This window comes from Zootoca vivipara, chromosome 15 (assembly GCF_965207765.1).
Source record: "Zootoca vivipara chromosome 15, rZooViv2.hap1.1, whole genome shotgun sequence".
Classification (NCBI taxonomy): domain Eukaryota; kingdom Metazoa; phylum Chordata; class Lepidosauria; order Squamata; family Lacertidae; genus Zootoca; species Zootoca vivipara.
Window position 1 is genome coordinate 811,903 of NC_142598.1, and position 15,042 is coordinate 826,944.

The 15,042-nt window shown below is 44.2% G+C and overlaps 1 protein-coding gene and 1 long non-coding RNA gene across 9 annotated transcripts in view; one reads left to right on the plus strand and one right to left on the minus strand.

The window, feature by feature from the left end:
• The window catches only part of CDK16 (cyclin dependent kinase 16), a 51,674-nt gene extending 49,396 nt beyond the window's left edge, over positions 1–2,278 (minus strand). For 6 of the 8 annotated variants that reach the window (XM_035140683.3, XM_088659026.1, XM_035140678.3 and 3 more), the window contains exon 1: positions 2,088–2,278. The gene's annotated coding sequence lies outside the window, so the exon portion shown is untranslated. The remainder of the gene's footprint in view (positions 1–2,087) is intronic. The other 2 variants (XM_088659021.1, XM_088659025.1) reach the window with 2 other exon arrangements.
• Positions 2,279–2,571: 293 nt separating this feature from the next.
• Positions 2,572–8,773, plus strand: LOC118097622 (uncharacterized). Its single transcript, XR_009556856.2, has 3 exons — positions 2,572–2,719; positions 6,246–6,392; positions 8,449–8,773. It is a non-coding gene; the product is annotated as an uncharacterized LOC118097622 (long non-coding RNA).
• The last annotated feature ends 6,269 nt before the right edge of the window (positions 8,774–15,042 follow it).

Genomic DNA, 15,042 nt, shown 5'->3' on the forward strand with positions numbered 1-15,042 from the left:
TTTTTAGACCCATTCTGATTCTATTTTCAGTGGGTTCAGCAGTGAGGCAAACTAAGCTAAACAGCAGCTATACCTGAAAGATCAGATAAGAGCCATTTAAAGAATGGAAAATCTTTTTCCAGTGGGTTAGGATCTAAGAAGACATCCAAAAAATGTAAAAACTCAGAGGGAGGGAGAAAAAACTGACATCCTTTCCCCAGTTGCACCACTCTGCTTTTCTTCCTTCTCCGAAGCAGCTCGGCAGCTAAGATGTTGTCATTGCAGCTCTGACTGCAGAACCTGCTCGAGACCTGGCACCGGTGCAACCCCACGGAGTGCCAAAAGCTGGTCGCCCAGGCCCAAGTTGGCAGGGAAATAAAAAAGGAGCAGTAGAAAGGAGCACCTTAGCATGGATGCAAGCACCCATGTGTTTAGGGGAGGGTGGGTGTTCCCAATAAATATGCCTGACACACACCTTCCTCACAAGAGAGCAGGCAAAAGGTTGACAAGCAAATCAAGACAAGCCACCAAGCATGGTAGCTGCTAAGCTGTCAGCTCCAGCCGAGCACAGCAGTGTCAGGAAGGGAACGACAGGAAGGGAATTGTAGCCTTCTAGGGAACTCCTGGTTACAAGCATGGAGGCAAACAGAAAGGAGAAAACGAGAAAACCAGCCCCCCTCCCAGGGGCCTCTGCACCAAACATCTCCAGGGCTAATACTGCCAGCAGCTGCCCCAAAGCCAATCCCTTCCCAGATAAGCCTGATGCCTGCCAACCTCACAGCATCATCACAGGACCCATTTGCCTACCAGTGCATTATTAGTCGCACACAGGCGCAGCATAGCGTGAAGTGGGGAGGAGTTGGAAGCACCCACATGACATCATCAGGCTCATGAAGAGGTCGTCTTCAAGTAGGAAGCGAGCAAAGGAACTTCATCCCACCAGGAGCAGCAGGGATTCCTGAACAGAGCTAAGAATCCCCTAGGGAGACTCCCTGTCCTTTCTCCTCCTGCAGAGCCTCTTTTCTGCACCCCGTTTCCTAGCCGAGGCGCCCTGAGAGCATGCTGAATCCAGGGGCACCCCCCATCCCCCACTTAAAGGCCAGGAGGAGAACACTACCAGCTCTCCAATTTGGATGTGAGGGGGTGTGCGAAGGAGAAGAGGGAAACTTGGTCACTTGCACAAAGAAATGGCTCCAGCCAAATAGCAGAGAAGCAACGAATCCTACCAGAGATACTCCTCCTTACATTTCCAGGTCCACGGTCAGAGTGAGGGAAGCAATTGCAAGCCAAGGAAATCGAGTGGCAAGAGTCAACATGAAAGCAAAGATCACCCAGCAAGTCCAAACAGAAAGAAACCACTCGTCCCTGAATCATGTGCCATGAGGCAAAGCAGAAGCACCTCCTCAGAGTCCCCCAAAAGGTCCTTGCGAGGTCAGAGCCAGGCAAAAGCCTTGGGCCAGAAGAGCCTTCAGGGCACGGCAGTCAACTGGGAGTGGTAGGACTCAGTAGAGGAAAGGACTCTCCAACCCAAGCGGGGAAGGAAGGTGCAGATGCTCAGAACTTTAGGACAATCCACCTCCAACCCCTGATTTAAGCAGCAAGAAGTGCAGGCTACTGCCGGGTTTAGCCCAGTAGCAGAAGGGGCAAACCTCCCAGCTAAAGAGTATGGATCTCTGGGGAAAGATTAAGAAGGCGGCCCTAATTCATGCATCTCCCTGAAGTCCGACGGGGAAAGGATCTGCTCCAACCATACTGAGGAGGGGCTAAGAAATACTGGGCGCAGTACTCGCTTGGGGGGGGGTGTAAGGAGAGAATTCAAGGAGATCAATGTGAAGCCTCCTTCAGTCTGATGGCAGAGATCACCTATTGCGACCAGGCATCAGGGATTAAAGAAGCCGAACAGACCCATTGGGGGTGGGGGGCGGAATTAATGCCAGAGGAAAATTACACGAGAGGTCAGAGCAGATCTCCTGCGTGTCCAGAAAGGGCCGAATGTCTTGAAAGTGAGTGATCCTATCCCAAGGCAGCAGAGGTAATCCCTCGGGAGACAGAGTCCTAAAAAGGGGTCAAAGGTCACGCTGATCCCCCCCCCTGCCCGCGTTTCTTACCTTGGCGGCGGCTATTGCAATGGCGAGTCCCAGTAATCCTCGGCCATGGCCACCGGCCCAGGCCGCTTCTGGACTGGGGCACCCCTCAGCCGCCCATGGCCGCCCCCCGCCCCGAAGCCCGGGATCGCTCGGCTCCTCCCTCCCAGCTGCGCAGAACCACCCCCTGCCCGGCCGCCTCCCGCCCTGCGACTGGCCCGCGCCAACCCCCTGGCAGGGCTTCACTCGCACCGCCCCTCAGGGCGTACCATTTCCCGCACCGCCAGCAGCAGGAAAAGCCGAAGGCAGCGAATAGCTGCGTCCTCGCCAGCGCCTCCCCATAATTTACGGCCCAAAAAGGTGGAAGAAATAACACTCGTCCCCCAGAAAAACTGAGATTTATTTATCAGTGAGAGAGCAGTTAAGAACTTCCCCCCTCTTTATTTGATTTGGTAGAATCCCAGCCTTACCATTTCTGACATGTGTGAGGGGGGAACTCTCCCCAGATAAGAACTCTAAATGTCTCCCCCATATTTCACCGAGTTCTGATTATTCATAGGCTATACTAGAGTTAACTTGAATCTCTTTAGACATGAAGAGGCGTTCAGTGGATAATTTAAAGTTGTCGTATTCCAGGCTCCTCGCCGCTTGCAAAGGTATATTCCACGCCGCGTTTTCGCTCAGCGGCTCTGCTAACTGTCCTTCTCGTCTCCCCCACCTCCGGCCCTGACGAGGCGATATTATTTTTACTTTTCGGGGGGGGGAGGGATAAATAAGCAAATTTGTTTATCGCTTTCCAGCAGCCTGTTAGTCAAACTGAGAAAGAAAATTCTCGTTAACGTGACTCTCTTGAGTCCTTTGATATGAGACTGTGGCTTTTCTGGGCACCGCAGCTGACCCAGCTAAATCTCGGGTCACTACTCCTCCCTAAATAATAAGCTCGCCCAAGCCGCTTTATCAGCTGCAGAATGGTGGGCCGGTACCATTTTTGTAGCAGCACTAATAAAGTTTGTGATACAATAAATCCAGTTAAATCAAATAAAAGCTCCTCTAGGCTTGATTATTGTAACTTGCTCTACGCGGGGCTGCCCTTGAAACTGACCCAGAAACTCCAGCGGGTGCAGAATGCCATGGCGAGGCTCCTTATGGGGTCCTTGCTGCAGGATCACATTCATCCAGTGCTTTACCAGCTGCACTGGCTCCCGGTGGAGTACAGGATCAGGTTTAAGGTGCTGGTTTTGACCTTTAAAGCCTTTAAAGCCTTGGGACCCTCATACCTACGGGACTGCCTCTCCTGGTATGCCCCGCGGAGGACCTTAAGGTCCACAAACAACAATATTCTGGAGATCCCGAGCCATAAGGTGGCCAGATTGGCCTCAACTAGAGCCAGGGCCTTTTCAGTATTGGCCCCAACTTGGTGGAACGCTCTCTCACAGGAGACCAGGCCCCTGCGGGATTTGCCATCTTTCCACAGGGCCTGCAAGACAGAGCTGTTCCGCCTGGCCTTTGGGTTGGATTCAGTCTGACCCCTGTGTTTTCCTCCCTTATGGTTTGGATTTATGGACTACTTAAAATGAGGCTGCATTTTAACTTTTAACTTTTAATATTGTATTTTAATCTGTATATTAATTAATTGCCTTTTTTATGTCTTATTGTAATTTTATTGGTGTTAGCCGCCCTGAGCCCAGTTTTGACTGGGGAGGGCGGGGTATAAATAAAATTTTATTATTCTTATTCTTATTTATTTCGATGATGGACGAGAAGAAAACCTTCATTTCTGCCACCTCTCTCTCCAGCAATTAAAATGGTTTGCTCTACCCTCAAGCCACAAGCCGTTGGGCATGAACCAGAGAGCACGTGCTGGAGAGATGTATTGGAAAAAGGACTCGTTTATAACGTGCACAAATCATTTTTAAATACTAAATCCTTCCTAAAATCATGTCAGTGAACAGAGAGGGGCGGAGGGGAGGGGGGAGATTGAGACGCTTTAAGATATTACCCCCCCTTTTTTTGGTTGACAATGGTATAGCTTTCACAGTACACAGGCCGTTGGCTACTACTACATCTCAAAATAGGGGGAGCCTCAGACTAGTCTTGGCCTCTTTAGCAATAGGTACCTGATGGTGACGATGGTACCTGGCTCAGGTAAACGTGTCCTTGCCCGCTATTTCTTATTCCAGCACCAAGCTGAAGCCAAGTGGCAGTGGGCTTTGCTTTTGCTTTATCGAATTAGAATTTTACAACATGAAAGTCTTGAGATTTTTTTCATCTGCGTTTTTGAGGTGATACGGTTTATAATCACTTTTTTCTATATAAAAAAGAAGAAAAAGCTAGAGCAGGATCTGACAAGAGAAAGGAGAAATGCAAACAAAAAGATGTGATTTTTTTTTAAAAGGAAAGCAGCACAAAAGCAGACAAAAGAACAATAAATAGGACACCAGCAAATGAGGATAATATCCTGGTCACTTGGAAGTGCTCTGCCCAAAGGAGGCCCTTTAAAAGCCAAGAGGCAAATGATGGCTTTTACTTATTTATTTAAAAATATTTATATACCACCATAGTAAAAATCATAATGCTTTACATCAATATCAATATGTACTAAAACACTTCCCTAAACTTTAAAATCAGAGAACATCAATTATTACAGAAAGATGGTTTTTGAACTGCTTGCATAAGCTTGGTGGCACAGACAAGTTTTCAGCAGACATTCACAGGTATAAACAGGAGGCACCTGCCCAATCTCTGCTGGCCGAGTGATGGGCGTTCCCACAGGACTGGGATGAGGGCACTAAGGCTCAGTTTATTGCTGCCAACTTGGGGGAAGACCAATAACTTTTCTGAAGATGATCTCAGGGATTGAGCTGGGACATAAGGGTTCAAGTGGTCCCAAAGGGCTTTGTAAATTAATACAAGGACTTTGCAACTGGCTGTATAGGCAATAGGCAGCCATTGCAGATGTTTTAGCAACAATTTCATAGGCTGGCAGCTATGTGCTCCCATCAGATCAGCAGTCTAGCCATCACATTCTGCGCCAACTAGAGCTTCTGGATTGCTTCAAGAGCAGCCTCAACAGAGAATGCATTGCAGTAATCCAGTCTCAGTGCATGGAGTTTAATCGTCAGGATATTCCTGTCCAGGAACAGCTGTAGCAGGTGAACCTGACAGACTTTGCCACAGAGGACATTTAGACACCTAGTGACAGAGATGTATTTGGGAGTACCCCAAAGCTGCAGACCTGCTCCTTCCAAGGGAGTGCAACCCTGTCAAAAAGAGGTAATGTTGTGGGATGGGTCTTAATAGGTAGGAGAGGATATCTTAAATGCAATTTATCTCTCCAGGTGCCCACATGCATGGGTTGAATAGAGTTTAAATGTCCATCCTTAGCAGCAAGTTGAAGCATAGGAATTAGGCTGTGAATCCTTATTTTAACTAAGTCCAGCTGCAAAGCAAGCTGGCTCCCCCTTTTTTTTACCCCACTTAACAAAAAATCAGACAGCAGTGAGAAGTAAGTTTAAAATATGATATACTGTACTTATCACGGTCATGCATTCCCCCTCACGCTACACCATGGTAAAGTTGCTGGGAGGAAGTAGACTCAAGCCTTCTAGAGAACAGACCTTTTTCTAACATTCTTAGGCAAAGAGTGCATAGCTGGCATCTAAGCTCCAGGTTTTTCTGGAGGTTCTGGATTAGACCTATCTCATTCTTACATTAGGCCAGGGGTCAGCAAACTTTTTCAGCAGGGGGGGGGCGGTCCACTGTCCCTCAGACCTTGGGCAGGGCCATACTGTATTTTTTGGGGGAAAATAAATGAACGAACTCCTATGCCCCACAAATAACCCAGAGATGCATTTTAAATAAAAGCACACATTCTACTCATGTAAAAACACGCTGATTCCCAGACCGTTCATGGGCCGGATTGAGAAGGCAATTCGGCTGGATTCGGACCCTGGGCCTTAGTTTGCCTACCCGTGCATTAGACCCAGTTTGGGGATGGAAACAGGCCGTTTGGGTGGGGCTTGCCAAAGGCAGCACTGGAATGTTTTTTAAAATAAGATGGTCACCTCCGTGGATTAGCTACAGGAGTTTCCCTGGGCCTTTCAGCCGCTCTTGATACCACCAATGATAGGATCCTTCTGTCCCAGCTTGCTGGGCATAATGGGTGATTCTGGTCCTTCCTAGGGCAATGGTTCCAGAAGCAGTGCTGGAAGATATCTGTTCAACACCTTGGACACTGGCCTATGGGATCCCACAGTCTTCCATCTTTGCTCCTGGGTTCTTTAATATCTACATGAGGTATGGAGAGCTTACACTCCCATTTTGCAAGCTGTGAGTACTCAATCATTTTTTTCTAACCAGTCAGTTTTCATGGGAATGTTATTACTTCTCCAATTTTTGGCTATTAGAGTCCTAGCTGTGGTGGTCGCATACATAAAGGTCGGGCAGTTTTAAAAATTTCTCGTGACATAATACCTAGTAAAAAAGCCTCAGGTTTTTTGTTGAAGGAGAATTTAAGCATTTTTAAAATTTCATTATAAATAACCTCCCAGAATTCTCTTATTTTCTTGCACTTCCACCACATGTGGATAAATGTGCCTATTCCTTCTTTACACCTCCAACAAATGTTCGTATTATTTTTATATATCTTTGCCAATTTGACCAGGGTTGAGTACACCTGTGCTGCATTTTCATTATGTTTTTTTTCTTAAATTATTAACATAGAGTGAATCTAATATCTTTTTTCCATAATCGTTCCCAATCACTCATAGGTATATTATGCCCAATATCCTGTGGCCAACTAATCATAGCTGCTTTGACTTCCTCTTCTTTCATTTCCCAATTGAGAAGGAGGCCGTTATATGCTAGATATAAATTTTCCTTTTGCTAGTATTAACTTCTCTTCCAATTTTGATATTTCTTTGGAGAATCCTTTTTTTCTATCCTTACCCAGTCATTCATTAATTTGAAAATATTGGAGCCAATCATTTAAATGCATTCGGATGTCTTCAATTTTTTTTTCAATTTTAATTTATCATCTTCCTCTTTTAATAATATTTTGTATGTTGTCCAAACATTTTTCATATTTTTATTCTTCACAATCATGGCTTCTACTGGTGAGGTCCACCAGGGAGTTTTTGGTTCTAACAAGTCTTTATTATTTAACCCATATTTTGTACAATGATTTTCGAATTATATGGTCTAAAAATCCCCTGTGCACCTTTACCTTATCATACACCACATAGGCATGCCAACCAAAATGTGTACCTACACCTTCTAGATCCAACAGATCTGTATCTTTTAAGATCATCCATTCTCTGATCCAAGTTAGAGCTGCCACTGCATGATACAACTCTAAATCAGGCAAAGCCAAGCCCCCTCTCTCCTTTCTGTCTATAAGAATTTTATGCTTCATTCTGGGCTTTTTCCATATGAATTTTGCTATGTCTTTCCTCCAATTTTTAAAATAATCCATACCTCCCATAATAGGTATCATTTGGAATAGAAAAATCATTCAGGTAGGATGTTCATTTTTACTATCAATATTTTGCCCCAGAAGGAGAGATAGAGCTTGCTCCAGATTTCTAATATTCTTTTCACGTCAGTCCACGTTTTGACATAAGTATCCTGAAACAAATTAATGCATTTTGATGTTAACCAATTCACGTTTTTCTTTATTTCCAATCCCGTCGTTTCCTTTAATTCTTTTTGTTCATCTATTCCCATGTTCTTGACTAACAAGTTTGTTTTCTTATAGTTGATTTTTAAGCCAGCTAATTGCCCAAATTCATTAATAGATACTATTGCTTTTGGTATACAATCCTTAGGGTTTTCTGTTGTCATTATTAAATCATCTGCAAAAGCTCTTACATTATAATCCCCCCCACTACAAACCCTTTTATTTTTACCTCTTTTCTGATCTTATTCATTAAAATTTCCAATACCAAAATAAATAATAATGGGGATGGAGGGCATCCCTGTCTCGTTCCTTTTGAAATTTCAATATTTCCTGAGATCATACCATTTATTTTCAGTCTAGCCCTTTGATTATGATATATTGCTTCAATACCTTTTTCAATTTTTTCTCCCATACCCATTAATCTGTTTCTTTAGGAAATACCAGAATACATTATCAAAAGCTTTTTCTGCGTCCATGAACATCAGCGCTGCTATATTATCAATTCTTAAATTCAAGATATTATAATATGTTAATAATGTTCCTGATGTTATTCTGTAATTGTGTTCCTGGTAAATAGCTGGCCTGATTTTCGTTGATTATATCTTTCAATATATGTTTGAGTCTTCCTGCCAATATGTCAGCAAATATAATCCCAATTTAATAGAGATATTGAATTATACCCACTTTTTTCCTTTCCTCTCATTGCAGTGAGTCCTGAAGACAGTAATGGACTGGATCGGGTAAACAAACTGAATATTAATTCAGACAAGACAAATGTTAGTAGAGCTAACCTTGGAACCAGTGTTGGGTGGGAATAACACTCCCCTTGAAAATGCAGATTTGTTGCGTGGGGATTTTTCTGAACTTGGATATTTAGGTATCTACTGTGGCCATCTATTGTATTTATTGTTAGCAAATTCTTTTTAAAATTGTGCTTATTATTTCAACATACCTTGCTAGCTGCCATGGGCTCACTGAGGAAAGGTGGAGTATTAATGTTTTAAATACAGTACATAATAAATAGCAGCATTCTTACTGTTCTTTCTTTTTCTGCTAGGGAATGAAACCTTTAGAAATTTAACCCATAAGCTGAATGGGGATGTTCTTATTTTGACCAGTCAAAGCACTTCCCAGTAAGCACTTGTGAAATTGTCCTAATACACTCAGGATCTTTGCACTGTCAAGAACAAGCAAATCAAATGAGAGGCAAACAGGGAACAGATGGAAAAAGTATTTTGTTTTATATTTGATGTGTTTTTTTCCCTTCCTAGTAGCAAGCTTGCTGTTCTTACGAATCCTCTGCCAAGATTGTAAGGTGTAAATAGTTCAGTGATAGTGAATTATAAAAAGGCTTCTGGTGGCATCATGAGTCCGCTCTGTGACTAACACACATGTTCAAAAAGTCCTGTGGGTTCTCACTTTGGAGGTCAGGCCAGAGGGCACAGTGAACAATCTCTCTCTTTCTCTTGCTTTTTATAGCCAAACACAAGGGAAATGGTTTAGTATTAGATTCTGACAGGCCCTGGAACTGTATTTTCATCCAGCGATCCAGCCTCAAACTACACATCATTTGTATCAAGGGACAAAGGCTCCTGCAAAGCCAATGAGTCACCCAAGATCACTCTAGACTTCACCCAAGAAGAAATTAATCAAGGCGAACCAGTTACACATCACAAAACAAATTTAAATGGTCCTGTTATTTTCTATAGACTGTGCACTCAAGAAATTATACCAGGATGCATATTTCAAAGGAAACCATTAGCTTAATGTTAAAGGCTCTATTGTGAAAGGCTCTATTCTGTTTGTTTTTCCCTGCTTGGCAATGTTGCAGCCTATTGAAAAAGCTGGGCCTTGTTGCTGCAAAAGGACTGTTTTAAGTTGGCTGCTGTGGAATTTTGTGATGTCATCTGGCAGCGCAGCTTTGGAGGCGGCAGCGTGCGATCTGCCTTTCTATTGGACGCTGCTGGAGTCTTCAGAGCTTCTGGTGGTGACGTCTAATTTGGGCGCCACTTTTTTGTGTGTTTAATCATTATTTTAGGTGTGAAAGGTGTGGGTTTTTTGGGGGGGGGATTATGCCAGATCCCTCCCTGATGGGCATGGAAAGTTGTGGCCAAATTTGTTACATTACGGTTCAGCAGTTACGGAGAAAGGCTGTGACCTCCCCGCGCGCAATGTCTACATTTATATATATATATATATAGATTGCCTTAAATTATTTGAGAAGTTTTGGTCCAACATGTATTGAACTTCCTGTGGTGAGTTCCAGAGCCTAATTACCGGTACATGCTACATCCAAATGCATGTAAAAGTATTTTGATACCTGTAAGGGTGACTCCCTACAGGGAGCTAGCCCCCATCATCCTAACGTCCACCTCACCAAGCACAGGGAGCAGCAGTGGGTCTGAAGCAGCCAGGGGGGAAGGGAGAGACTCTGAGGGAGAGAGCAGCCAATGTGCGGAACAATGGGAAGGCTCAGGGGAGGAGAGATGCAGGCAAGGGCTCCAGGATGCTGATCAAGAGGAGGCTGAGAGAGCATCGCTCCTTCCGGTGCAAGAGTTAGGAGAGCACCGCAACGCAGGTCAAGGGAGAGGCATTTTGGGGTGCCCCAACTACTTTGCTGGCATAGGAACAGACGTACGTCATTGCTGGTTCGGACTGAGAGGTCATGTTTTAAGCTATCTCTGCACTGTAAATACCATGCACAATAAAAGTCTTTAAAGACAAACTGGACTCAAGCGGAGTTACTCTAGAGAAGCCATGACGACCCTCTGACAATACCCTTCCAAAAATGCAAACTGTTTCACAAGAAGGGGGTGTGTGCATGCACAACTGCTCAAGTCTCTCTGCTGCCCTGTCTGTACTGCAAAATCTCCCTCTTCACAGGATTCCAGTTATATGTTTCCACTGTACATGTAAGTCTGCTGGGAAGGGTAAGTAAACGGCTTAGTACTCCCTCCCCCTTGCAAACCGTCTAGTCTAAATTTCCCCCTCCAGAAAAGCTTCTCTTAAAAAAGGGGGGGCTTTAGGACTCTCTCATACACATCTGTAGTTAGGTGCTCAGATGAGGTTTGCTGTGTGTTTTATCTCCAGCAAATTGATGCCTGGCACATTTTAAGGGAAAGAAGAATGAATATCCTGAAGTCTGTGAAGCAGAGATTTGGGGCAGTTTTGGCCATGCAGAAGAAAACAGAAGAAGCCCTTGATGACCAGTTTCCTGAGATGGTTAAGCAGGTGAAGGAGGACAGGCAGCTGGGCAGATGAATGGGGGGGGGGGGTTATGTATCTCACAGTTTTCTTAGACACCTCCTCCTAGAGGTTACTGGGACTCAACTTGCCTTAAACACTTCTGTCTTACTTGCTGATTTCCGAAGCCAAAAAGGCTGGAAATCCCATTTCAATCTATACTCGCGCATCAGACTGTTCCTGGCTAGAAAGACTGTTAGAGGGAGAAGACCTTGCAGGCACCTGCATCCTCCCCTCTTCATTCCAACTAAACATCCATCTGACTGTCTTGGTGGATTTCCTGCCTCAAGCACAGGAAAGTCTCTTCCCCTCCTGCTGTCAGGCCAGACATCCCTTTGTCAGATTTTGTTCGTTTAATTCAAGTGTGGGCTTGTTCGGGTTCTGCACACAGCCAAAAAAACATTAGAGCTGGAATAAAACTGTTGTGCACAAAGAAACCACCAGCTCCCTTGGACCTGGGAGGAGAGGTGTGTGCAGTCAGGGGGGGGGGGCAAGGAGTGGCTCACAGGCTGAAAGTGGAGTTACCAACTCACCAGAAAAATAACTGGCTTGTTTCTTTAACAGCGGCAGGTGCTGTAGAGATCCACAGGTGGTGCTTTTCATAGTAGGGAGATAAGCCTTAGATTACACCTGCTAACATTTGTTGCTAGTTGTTGTTAAAGGCAAAGGAGTTAACAAATAATAAAAGCTGGCAACAGTAGAGCAGAAATGTGAAGTCGGAGTTTACTCAAAAATAAGTCCCGTGAAATGGGATGTTCCCAAGCAAACATAAACAACCAAAACCACCACCCAGGCGGCACAGACACAAGGAAGAAGACCTGTCCTCCGGATTACTAACAGGTTTCGCCATAAAGCTTCTTCGGTTCGTGGCAGATTAAGCAGCACAGTTAGCACAACATGAGAAATACTTCACAGGCACAGGTCTTCTTCTGTGCCGTCTGGGTGGTGACCCACTGAAACATTCTTCGCTCACCCTCTTCTATTACATCCAGGAGGTTTCTGTTTTAAACCTCTGAAGAATTCCATTATCATTCCACCCACTATTACTTGTGAACTTTTTGTTGGCATCAGGACCTTGTTGAATATCTAGCCTATTGCTGAATGGTTCAGTCGCGTAAACATTTATCTTGCACAGTGCATTTATTCTATGACTCTGACCTATACATGGCTTTGTTAATTACAGTATTTGGCTTAGTTGAATGACCATGAGTTCATTCCTTTAGATTAGCTTTCGAGTAAATTCCTTGTTACATTTTCCAGCCAGTGTGTGGTGGTTTTGGTTGTTTATGGTTCATATTATCACCACAGTGGTACTTTGTATACAGTGGTCCCTTGACTTACGAAGTACTCGACTTACGAAATTTCGAGTTACGAATGAAAAAAAATGGTCGCACGCTTACGTTTTTCGACATCAGAAAGGAAAACCATTGCGGTTTAGATGGGTTTTTTCGACTTATGAATTTTCCGTTTCCAATGCATTCCTATGGGAAACTGCTTTTTCGACTTACAAATTTTTCGACCTACGAATGTGCAATTCGTAAGTTGAAGGACCACTGTAGTTTGTCCCAAGCAAACATAGACATCTTGCAGTCCAAACCTAGGCATCTATATTCAGAGATCTGGCCTTTTCAGTGGTGGCTCCCCACTTGTGGAATGCTTTCCCAGGGAGGGAGGCAAACCTTTACCTGTTTTTAGGCACCAGGCAAAGACTTGTATCTTTACCCAGTTTATACTGTACTTTGAATTTGAAGGGTAGTATTGAGGCCTCTTTCTGTGGGATCAGTAAGTTGTCATTTGTTTTAACTGTTCTGCTGTTTTTAGATTTTTATTGGATGATTGTTCTTAGCTGTTTGTCACTTTGGGTTTGTCTGTGAGAAAAGTGACCAGCAAATACAATAAGAAGTAAGCAAGTGTGTACAGGATTGCAGCCTTGGCATCGTGGCTCTCCATCTCCACCTGTACTAATGTTTCCAAATGGGGTTGTGCCTTGCCCCAAGACAGGTCATTTCCCTTAAACTATTTCTACAGTCACAGCAGTAACCCTTCAGCAGTTTGACTACACCTGCGAAGGTGCACTCTTCCCTTGTCTTCTGAGACAGACGTTTGCCGACATGAGGCAGGAAAAAATATATCTAGAAAACATGCGAACAGAGATAGCAGGGTTGCCACATCTTTATTTGACACTGCTCCTGTGCCTAACAGCAGTTTGACCCACAGACATTAGCAAGTGACCATGTTTATCCACATGCATGGAAGGTGCCATGAATTCCACAATTTACTGTAGCCCAAGCTGCCTTTAGCACAGGAACAAGAAAAATGTTTTTCTTGGTTAGTTGGCAACCTCTGAAATAGAAAGTAGGCTGAAGATGGGTCTCCTTTTTCAAGCTGGACTTAGTGGTTGATCTCTAAATCAGAAGCCTAACCCAAAGTGCCATGAGCACTGACTGCAGTGGCTCCACAGATACCCAGTGGGATCTGCATCTCAACATAAAGATGCTATGAAGACGATGGTCTGAATGGTGCAGCAGAAATGCTTCCTTTGCCTTTTGTGCCTTTGAATGTGTCGCAGAAGATGGTCAAACGCTAGTTTTCCAACCCCAAGTAACCGCTGACAGAATGCTTCAGCTGTGTGCTTCCTGCCCAGCTTGGATGGCTTTGACTTATTTAGCCCACAGAATATTTAACAGGAGGTGAAAACAACAAGGCCAACATGCCATCCAAGTCTTTGATCATAACTTGTGGTAGTCACCAGTGAATTTCTTCCTGTCTTTGTTGGCACACGAACCTCTCTCTCTCTCTCTCTCCAAAGGCAGTTGTGAGTAGAGCCTCAATCAGCCACCAGGAGGCAGGAAAATAAAGTCAGCCTCTTGAACCAAATAGTCTGGGTGGAGGCAGCATTCAGTCCCCCCCCCCCCCTTTCTCAGAAGCAGTGGCTGAACATCTTCTGCGAGTTATGAGATGGCTATACTGTAAGTCCTGTAACTCTCAAATGCAATCCACAAGGTCAGTGCAATAATACCTTCACCGGGACAAATCAGTATCTACAAACGGCATATAAGCTTGCACAAGAATGTTTCTGAGCTAAAGCCCTTGGCTGCTGTGTATTTTCAGTCTTAAGAAGGCAGGAAGAGACTTTTGCAGACTTGACTGGCCCTGAGCAAATCACAACAGACCTTCAGTGTGGGTTTGGGCAGACCTCCACCTCCAAGCACTAAAAATTATCCTTCCTTCTGGCAATGTTCATAAGAAACAAGGAGGAGGAGGAGATTACCACTCTCTGTACTGACAGAGACTCCTTGGCCTTGACTCTCTACAGGTGAACCTCTTTATGCCATGTTTTTTCATTGATAATTTTAATATTTCTTGTAGAAATATTAGTACAATCAAGCAGTATATAAATTTATTGGTTAAATAAAAATAAAAATGCATCTTGAAATTCTGCTCACTAAAAGCATGAGCATAGGAAATAAAAAGCAGCTGATGAGACTTGCATAGCGCATCATGCCAGTCTTAAAAGTAAAATGTTTAAATGCCTTCTAGGCAAAATTATCTGTCTGTTTGCAGCCATAAGAGAAAGCTTTGAAAAGCAACAGCTCTGTCAATAGGAGATAAAAGGAATTGAAAGTGAGAGGAATTTATAATATGGCAGTTGCCCACATTCCTAATCCCAAAAGTTGCAAACCTAAATACTCACAAGGTCAAGAGCTGCAAGACTCATATTACCCCCTTTTCTCTAACTGACCATGCCAGTAGTCTCTCGGTGTTTTGTAACTTCCCTCCTTTTCCAGTAGGTACAGCTTTCCCTCACTTCTGCCTCAATTAATCAAGTCTGGCGAGGGTTTACCAGGACTTAGTATGTCTAAAAAAGGAACAAAAGTACCCCAGGTCATGGGCAGAGTCCATTCCATCACCTGTAATAAATCAGTGAGGTGGGTCCTCCTTGCAACCAAGCCTAAGCTCCAGCACTCACCCACCTACCCACCCACCTTGGTTCTCAAACTACTGTACGGCATCTTCTTTTTTTCTCTCCATACTCTACAAAAACCTATAAAGTTTCCA